We start from the raw sequence: 10,000 nt of genomic DNA on the forward strand, positions 1-10,000 counted from the left end.
CCGCGTCAGTCCTCCAGGATCCCTCTGGAGTATTTGCTACTACCACCAAGATCTGCACCGACGGCGGCTCCGGGCAGGCTCACGCCCACAACCCTTCTACGCTCACCGTCGCGACCCCCCTACTCGTCGGGGCCTCAGCGCCGTCGCTCTCTTCGAGCTGACACGGACGTTATTCGCTCTGCCGACCGACGGCCCGGTATAGGCACGACGCTATAGCGCCTCCCATTTTAAGGGCTAGTTGCTTCGGCAGGTGAGTTGTTACACACTCCTGAGCGGATTCCGACCTCCATGGCCACCGTCCTGCTGTCTTTAGCAACCAACTCCTTTTCGTGGGATCCGAAATGTGCGTCGTTTAGGCGCCTTAACCGGGCGTTTGGTTCATCCCACAGCGCCAGTTCTGCTTACCAAAAATGGCCCACTGGGCGCTCAGATTCAAATCAATTGCCGCGGCCTCAATCAAGGAAAAAGGCCGGGCTTCTCACCCATTGAAAGTTTGAGAATAGGTTGAGGTCGTTTCGACCCCAAGGCCTCTAATCATTCGCTTTACCGGATGAAACTCCGTTTGTTCTCTTTGCGAGCACCAGCTATCCTGAGGGAAACTTCGGGGGGAACCAGCTACTAGATGGTTCGATTAGTCTTTCGCCCCTATACCCAACTCCGACGATCGATTTGCACGTCAGAATCGCTGCGGACCTCCACCAGGGTTTCCCCTGGCTTCGTCCTGGCCAGGCATAGGTCACCATCTTTCGGGTCCCAACGTGTGCGCTCTGGGTTCGTCCGGCCGACTCGACCAAACCCTTTTAAGGGGGAAAGATCTCGCGAGCATTCGGACGCCCTGGGGTTGCGCCCGCTCTGTTCGAGACGGGATCACCCCTCGCGGATGCACCCTCATCGGGGCCGCTTCACTTTCATTGCGCCTCGCGAGTTTAGTTTGATAATTTCTCGACGACTTGCGCACATGTTAGACTCCTTGGTCCGTGTTTCAAGACGGGTCGGGTGGGACCCGACTTCTACTCTCCGCTCTGGGCCTCCACAGGTTGAGCACCGCAACTTTTTCTCTTTTACAAAAAAAAGCTACGACACCTCCCGGGAGGAGACAGGTCACGACCGGGCAGTACTGTTGGGAAACGCCGCGCTCGTCATCGCGGCACCCGCGAAGGTAACCACGAAACTCGCTAACGGACGCCCCGTGTAACAGACACCCAGTCGGTCGCGGAGTCCTACTAGGCCCCCCACTTGCGGACCTTGGCGTGGCTATTGCGATCGCAGAACGACTTATGCAAGAGAGCCGCCAATTCAGGCAGTCTCCATGCAGCGTTAAGGGCATACAACCAAGTGCCGGGAGCGGGGACTTGTTCGACCTTCGAGGGCCCACCCGTTTAACCCCCTGAACGGTTTCACGCACTCTTGAACTCTCTCTTCAAAGTTCTTTTCAACTTTCCCTCGCGGTACTTGTTCGCTATCGGTCTCGTGGCGATATTTAGCCTTAGAAGGAGTTTACCTCCCGCTTAGGGCTGCACGCTCAAGCAACCCGACTCTTGGGAAGGGATCCGATGCACGGTCTCGGCTCGTCTTATCTACGGGCCTGACACCCTCTGTGGGTTGCTCGCCCCGTTCATGGAGACTTGGACGATAGATACCGGACAGACGCGCACGATCCTCCCGAACACCACATTCCTCGGCACCCGCTCAACCGGGCGCGAGGTTCGGTGCTGGGCTCATCCCTGTTCGCTCGCCGCTACTAAGGGAATCCTTGTTAGTTTCTTTTCCTCCGCTTACTGATATGCTTAAGTTCAGCGGGTAGTCTCATCTAAACTGAGGTCAGAATGAATTGTTTGTTTTCAAAAGGAGACAACACTTTATCTAGCTCGGCAGACTTTGGCGTTTTAAAGCCGGGAAAGATTGAATAATTGCCGGTTCAAATTTTTTTTTTTCGAAATAAAGCGAGTCTCTCGTTATTCGCAAAAATTAATTTACGAAAAGTGACAGGGCGTCCTGCGGCTTTTTGTATTGAAACAACGCGTCGTGCGCGAACCAAGCTTGCATAACGAGCGGTTAGAGTGAGTGATAATTCGCGGTGGTCGACACTTCGACACGCCCGGCGCACACACACAACTAAACTCGCGTTGAAGCGGTATATCGCGCACACGCAGCCGACACCTTGTTCGAGAAGATGTGTTTATTTCTAAAATTTTTTTTTGAGTTGGCTCAAAAATTTCCCATCTGTTTTGCCATCGAAAAAGGTTTCTTTTGAATAGAGAGGAAAAAAACAAAACAGGGCGAACCTTCTTTTATTTTTCCCCCTTTTTTGTATTTGAGGCATCGCGGACACTTAAGTCGCGCGGCACCCAGACGTTAGAGATTCGGGAGCTTTTATGCGGTCAGGCCGGGTGAAAAATAAATCTCGCCGCGACCCAACATGCAAAACCAAGACTGAAAAAATCTCTGTTCGTTCATCATTCGACCGACCCTCAGTCAGATGTGGCCCGAGCGAGAAGCTGGGCCGCCATTTACGTTCAAGATTTCGATGCTCCATGTGTTCTGCAGTTCGCATGGATTAGCGCACTTTGCTGCGCTCTTCATCGATCCACGAGCCTAGTGATCCACCGTTCAGGGTCGTATATAAAACGACATATTCGTTTTCTTCTCTCTTTTTCTCCAACCCGCCCAAGCAAATGAATGCGAGGGCGGAGAAAGAAAGCCAGAAAGAAAATGTTCCGATAAACACTCGTACTAGAATTTGGGTTTAGTGTGTTATTGTGATTTTGAATTCTTCCTACTTCATCGAGAGGGCGAAGGGCAAGCTTAAAAAACATTCGGTTTTCAACGGCATAGTGTCGGGCTTTGGAGTGTTAGTCTATACGACGCACACGCACGCAACCACGAGTATCTACGCCCGAAAAGAACGTCCAGAGTAAAGTCTCACACTTTCGTCCCCCACCGAGAATCAAAAAATCCCGAAGACGAAGAGAGAAACAAAAAAAAACAATTTCGATTGGGCGTATCCGCTTTAAACCACCGCGCATCAGAGCGCCTGATACCCGTTCAAAATCTTGATGTTTTTTTTTTTTCCGACTCTCCATCCACCGAGTTTTTATTTTTCAAAGTGTTTGATTTAGGGACTAAGACTTTATAAAATCTCCTTTATTGTTCCTTCGGTACTCGCGGCCCAGGCGGGCTATCGTATTCTTCACTCTACTAACGTCAACACTGTGAGCGCCGCTAAAGGTCGAATGAATCTATAGAGACATTCACCATCGAAGCAGGAAGAATTTGCTCACGGCCATAGACCAAATCGAAAGACTTTGTGTTTTTTTTTGAGCCGAGAGGAAAGAAAAATCAATTTGAAAAGGCGAATCCGCTTTAAACCACCGCGCATCAGAGCGCCTGATACCCGTTCAAAATAAATGATTTTCTTCCGTCAACCCACACATAGTTCATACGATGTCTTACGCCGAAAGACTTTTGATGGGGTTTTTTTGTTTTGCAACTTTTAGTTGTTTCGTGCTCAACCAAAGCCATATGCGCAAAACATTTGTCTTGTTCGTTTATGATCCTTCCGCAGGTTCACCTACGGAAACCTTGTTACGACTTTTACTTCCTCTAAAGGATCAAGTTCGACCATCTTTCAGTCTCGCCGTTGGTAGGCACCGCACGGGCAGAGATTGCTCCCCACTCGACGGCACCCCGACAAGCCCGTCCGAAGGCCTCACTAAATCATTCAATCGGTAGTAGCGACGGGCGGTGTGTACAAAGGGCAGGGACGTAATCGACGCGGGCTAGTGACCCGCGCCTACTAGGGATTCCTGGTTCATGGGGATCATTGCAGTCCCCAATCCCAACCACGAAGGAGGTTCAGCGGTTACCCGGTCCTTTCGGACAGGGAGAGTGAAACACGCTGATTCCTTCAGTGTAGCGCGCGTGCGGCCCAGGACATCTAAGGGCATCACAGACCTGTTATTGCTCACTGTCACGCGGCTGGACGCCGCTTGTCCCTCTAAGAAGACTGCGTGACGGACGCGAGAGCAGAAGGTATCGCCGGGGATGACGACGACCGAATAACAATAGAGCCAGCCCCCGCGAGACATTCCCGACAAAGCCCCGCCATACCTCATCCGCCAGGCAACCAACCCGTGAAGGCCGTACACCCGACGAACAGAGCACAACGAAACCAAGCCGAGAGATTGCCTCACTAAAGGAACCAGTCCCACCGAGACCCGAATCGCCGCCACCTGATCCCGACGCCTCCGTACTCCCTTCGGTTTCAATTGATAAAACCCGTCACCTATTTAGCAGGCTAGAGTCTCGTTCGTTATCGGAATTAACCAGACAAATCGCTCCACCAACTAAGAACGGCCATGCACCACCACCCACCGAATCAAGAAAGAGCTCTCAATCTGTCAATCCTTCCAGTGTCCGGGCCTGGTGAGGTTTCCCGTGTTGAGTCAAATTAAGCCGCAGGCTCCACTCCTGGTGGTGCCCTTCCGTCAATTCCTTTAAGTTTCAGCTTTGCAACCATACTTCCCCCGGAACCCAAAGACTTTGGTTTCCCGGAAGCTGCCCGTCGAGTCATTGGAGTAACTCCGACGGATTGCTGGTTGGCATCGTTTATGGTTAGAACTAGGGCGGTATCTGATCGCCTTCGAACCTCTAACTTTCGTTCTTGATCAAGGAAAACATTCTTGGCAAATGCCTTCGCTGTTGTTCGTCTTGCGGCGGTCCAAGAATTTCACCTCTGTCGCCGCAGTACGAATGCCCCCGTCCGTCTCTATTGACCATTACCTCGGGTCCAAAAGTAAAAGACCAGCAAAATCGGACCGAGGTCCTATTCCATCATTCCATGCTGCGATATTCAGGCGTTGGGATACACCTGCTTTGAGCACTCTAATTTGTTCAAAGTAAACGTTGCCGGCCGCCCGAGACACCCGGTGAAGGGCACCCCGAACGATTGACTGGGTGGAGCGAATCGAGTCAACTACGACCAAAATTTAAAAAAGAACCCGAAAGAACTTTCCAACTCTGGCCGCAGATACAACAACGACGCACCGACCACCACTCCGGCGATGTTGTCCGACCGTGAAGAGAGTCGGGCTTTGACACCCGGGCTCCCAGAGCGTGAAACGCAACACCCTTGATTCAGAGCGGCGCCGCCCGGCCGAAGACAGACATCCGACTACGAGCTTTTTAACCGCAACAACTTTAATATACGCTATTGGAGCTGGAGTTACCGCGGCTGCTGGCACCAGACTTGCCCTCCAATGGTTCCTCGTTAAAGGATTTAAAGTGTACTCATTCCAATCACGGGGCCTCGGAAGAGTCCCGTATCGTTATTTTTCGTCACTACCTCCCCGTGCCGGGAGTGGGTAATTTGCGCGCCTGCTGCCTTCCTTGGATGTGGTAGCCGTTTCTCAGGCTCCCTCTCCGGAATCGAACCCCGATTCCCCGTTACCCGTTGCAACCATGGTAGGCGCGTAACCTACCATCGACAGTTGATAAGGCAGACATTTGAAAGATACGTCGCCGGCGCGAAGGCCGTGCGATCGGCGTGAAGTTATCCAGAGTCACCAAAATTGGTACGGTGCGCGAGCCCGAAAGCCCGGCCCCGACTGGTTTTGATCTAATAAAAGCACCTCTTCTGCGAGCCCGAAAGCCCGCAGTCGAGGCTCGAGTGCATGTATTAGCTCTAGAATTACCACAGTTATCCAAGTAGGATGGAGTGGATCTAAGGAACCATAACTGATTTATTGAGCCATTCGCGGTTTCGCCGTCTAGCGGCTTGTACTTAGACATGCATGGCTTAATCTTTGAGACAAGCATATGCTACTGGCAGGATCAACCAGGTATTTCGTGTATGTTTGTTTGATATGCATCCGGCGAGTTGCGGGTTTTTATTTCGCCCACGCATCACCAAACACACACCAAATCAACACGTTTTTCGTTTTTTTTCTTTTTCTTCGGAAACTAAAATTTTTGATCGCAACGCCTGGCGTGTCACAGCGAGTCCCAGTGAAGAGAAACACCGATCCGATCCGTTTGTTGGATTTTTTTCATTTCAATTTCCAAAGTCAAAGACCATTCAACGGTCTATGAGCCCAAAGTGAATCGGATTCATTCGACCGGTCTTGATATATTCATCAACTTTTTTTCCCGTATTACGGTTTTCGACGGTCATATGTGGCGTGCTGTATGCTCATAAGTCAAGCCTGCTTTACTAAGCTGACAAGCATACATCTTTTAAATTTTTGTGGGCTCAGAGTTTTATTTTTATTTTTCCACCGCCGAGGCACACTCTCGCATCACCCCGCACGACACACACACACACACACACCTCACCGCTCAACGGTCACACGAGGCAGAATTTTCCGCAAAGACTTTCGAAGAGAAAGAGAAAACTCGGAACAACCGCGGTCAGAGGCCAGCATAGAGGCATCGTATAGAAAGTCATGGGCGGAAAAAAACAAATCATTTCAAGTCGAGACAAGCAACCAGACTACCCCTATAAAAGTGCGCAATTCTTTAAGAGTTCACCGAAGAATGACCGAGATCAAGTATGCACGAAACGAACATATTCCAAGGGCAGCTGAATAAGCGATTCTGCGCCGAAGCGCGAGAAAAGCAAGCGGTACACCGATGGGGATCGTTTTTTTTATCGTGTTAGATTCGTTGTTGTCAAGCAAGGATTCTCAAAATGTTTTTTGCATTGCACCCAAGTTTCGTACTGATTACTTGTCGCAGACCGGTGACTGTCAAAAAAAAATTTTTTACGTTTTTTCTTGAGAGGTCACTGCCTACACACAACTCCGGGCGGGCCGTACACTCACAGCCGTTTGAATTCTCCCTTCGTGTGTCATGGCCATAACTGAGCGTACATCTTACCGGGCGCCGAGTTGATCTGGCTTGTTCGATGAACGTTCGGGATACGTACAATCGATATAGCTCCAACCGTAACTCGTTTGTAATTACGCCGGCCATACTCAGCGGGCGCTCAGCTCAGCTCTCGATATCTTCCGTCGAAGGGAAGTTCGTAGTAAAAGAGAGTCAGAGTCGACGCCACATTTTGCGGTCCTCGCATCTCATCCGATTTTTGAATTTTATAGATTTGCCATCACTTCCACCCAATTCTCTCGTATATTTCAATCTCTTGACTTTGTCCGACCGGGCCGTCTTCGCCCCCCTTCAACTCCGTCCATCTCCACTTCTGTGTTCCACACAACGAGCTTCCGTCAAACGGCAAAATGTGAAATATGCGCACGCCGCACGAAATAATTTGAAAGCGTTCTGTTTGGTGGCTTTTTTATTTTTTATCTCTCGGCTCACACACACACACACACATTTCCGCCTGAACGGTAATTTTTTTTTGATACGGTGTCAAAAAGTGAAAAGACGCGCACCATTTTCTTTTCTCTTCCGTATCGTCGCTGACGGTAAACGCTGATGGTTATGATGCCGTAAGTTTGGAAGAAAGAATCTTTCCCGTCTTGTCTTGTTACGGTAAAATAACAAAGAACAAGCGTCCGATTTCTCTCACAGACGGCCACAGACAAACCACACGTGCCGAAGAAACGAAACGTCCGAAACCAAAAAAATGTTTGACGCGCGCACCTCTTCTGAACTTTTCGACCAAGAGTCGTTGGATCGAGTGACGAGCTTCTCAGCTGTCGCACCAATCGGTGAAGCGGGCGTTTGAATTCCCGTCCACATCGCGGTTCGGATATATTTTTACATATACCGACCATCGGAAATTTCGAAAACGGTTTTACCGAAGGAATGATATTTCACACACCGACAGCTCATCGAGTTCGTCTCCGTTCAACGGTTTTTTTTTTTTAAGACTTTTTGATCGCATGGGGCTAAACTGGTTAGAGCAAAGCCGCGATCCAAGCAGTGAAAAAAAAACAAAGACAGTGCAAGCGCGATCGAACGGAATCGAAACTAAAATCATGTGAAGTGGCGGGCGGAAAGGAGCTCAGCTACGGTGGAAATGAAACTACAACTAACGCCGAACCGGACAACTTCCCATTCTGCGTCTTCGTTTCATTTCCCAAAGCTCCCCGTCGATACCAAAGTTTTTGCGTCGAAGCTACTAAAGAAATTTCGCGCTTTCCTTTTCGCCTCTTTCGCCTTCCCTTCGATATCTATCCAACCACCGGCTTCGACTTTATTTCTTTCACCCGTCTATTCGCCCGATAGTCGACGGTCGGCCATTCTTTGGTATCGGCCAGGCGGACTAACAAGAAGTAAGACTCGTTTGAAAAATTTGGACCGGGCTTTACAATCGCTGCTTGTCGTAATGTCGCAAATTTGAAAAAAATTTTCAATTCGAGAAACCAAACTATTCGACACTTCGAAAATTTTTGGGACTCTGAAAATTTTTCCGAGTTTAGGAATCGAGACCTCTTCTATACTAAGGAAAACCACTAATGTTCCGCCGCATAATGTCTCCGTTTTCCGGCTCATTTTTAGCGATTGGACGGGGACATTGCCCCATCCAACCGCCAGCCGACTTTCAGGAACCGTCGTTTTCAAAGTTGGGACTTAGAAAATTTTCGACGAGTGGGAATTTTTTACGGTCGCAAGTCATCACGACACGCCCGACCAACCCATTTGAGAGCCGCCACGCCTCGACGGTGTGACGGCTTTTTTTCGAATCGACGGGTCTCGCTCACTCCTCTCTCGCGCCGACCAGAGGCCGGGCGAGAGAGTCGTTGCCAAACACCGTCGTCGGAAATGGGAGAATTTGAGTGGGAATTTTTTACGGTCGCGAGTCATCACGACACGCCCGACCAACCCACTTGAGAGCCGCCACGCCTCGACGGTGTGACGGCTTCTCTTTTCGAATCGACGGGTCTCGCTCACTCCTCTCTCGCGCCGACCAGTGGCCGGGCGAGAGAGTCGTTGCCAAACACCGTCGTCGGAAATCGAGAAATTTTCATTTCCATTTCCATTTTTTTTCATCGGCCTTTATACGTCCAAGTCCCGCCAACCACGTCACTACCACGTCGTCGGGACTTAGAAAAATTTTTCAATTTTTCGGACTTAGAAAATTTTTCAACTTTCTTTTTTTCGACAACCTCTTCCCTATATAGGAAAGTAGTGGATGTTCCGGGCAGTAACTGTACGAAAAAGTCGATTTCCGAATTTTTGCCGGACTTTCACCTGAGCTCAGGCCGGGCCGCCCGCTCAACTGCCGCCCGGTCACCACCAAAAACCGGTCTTGGAAATTTTCGGACTTAGAAAATTTTTCAACTTTTTTCTTTCTCGACAACCTCTTCCCTATATAGGAAAGTAGTGGATGTTCCGGGCAGTAACTGTACGAAAAAGTTGATTTCCGAAATTTTGCCGGGCTTTCACCAGAGCTCAGGCGGGGCTTACCATCACACCCGCCGACCGGTCACCACCAAAAACCGGTCTTGGAAATTTTAGGACTTAGAAATTTTTTCCAACTTTTTTCTTTCGCTCTTTCTCGCCATTTTTAGCCGTCTTTGCTCGTCCCAGTGCCGCCTATAGCTTCACTATCCGTCGTCGGGACTTAGAAAAATTTTTCAATTTTTCGGACTTAGAAAATTTTTTCAATTTTCATTTTCGACAACCTCTTCCCTATATAGGAAAGTAGTGGATGTTCCGGGCAGTAACTGTACGAAAAAGTTGATTTCCGAAATTTTGCCGGACATTCACCTGAGCTCAGGCCGGGCCGCCCGCTCAACTACCGACCGGTCTCCACCAAAAACCGGTCTTGGAAATTTTAGGACTTAGAAATTTTTTCCAACTTTTTTTCTTTCGCTCTTTCTCTCTTTTTCAGCCGCCTTTGCTCGTCCCAGTGCCGCCTATAGCTTCACTATCCATCGTCGGGACTTAGAAAAATTTTTCAATTTTTCGGACTTAGAAAATTTTTTCAATTTTCATTTTCGACAACCTCTTCCCTATATAGGAAAGTAGTGGATGTTCCGGGCAGTAACTGTACGAAAAAGTTGATTTCCGAAATTTTGCCGGACATTCACCT

At 49.4% G+C, this 10,000-nt stretch overlaps 2 non-coding genes and 1 pseudogene across 2 annotated transcripts; all 3 read right to left on the reverse strand.

The window, feature by feature from the left end:
* The window catches only part of LOC124319554, a 4,169-nt pseudogene extending 2,345 nt beyond the window's left edge, over positions 1–1,824 (reverse strand).
* Positions 1,825–2,465: 641 nt separating this feature from the next.
* On the reverse strand, positions 2,466–2,618 carry LOC124319553. Its single transcript, XR_006913254.1, has one exon. It is a non-coding gene; the product is annotated as a 5.8S ribosomal RNA (ribosomal RNA).
* A 930-nt stretch (positions 2,619–3,548) lies between these two features.
* Positions 3,549–5,843, reverse strand: LOC124319557. Its single transcript, XR_006913256.1, has one exon. It is a non-coding gene; the product is annotated as a small subunit ribosomal RNA (ribosomal RNA).
* Between the last annotated feature and the right edge of the window lie 4,157 nt (positions 5,844–10,000).

The sequence above is a fragment of the Daphnia pulicaria genome, unplaced genomic scaffold, assembly GCF_021234035.1.
Source record: "Daphnia pulicaria isolate SC F1-1A unplaced genomic scaffold, SC_F0-13Bv2 h1tg000182l, whole genome shotgun sequence".
Taxonomy (NCBI): Eukaryota; Metazoa; Arthropoda; class Branchiopoda; order Diplostraca; family Daphniidae; genus Daphnia; species Daphnia pulicaria.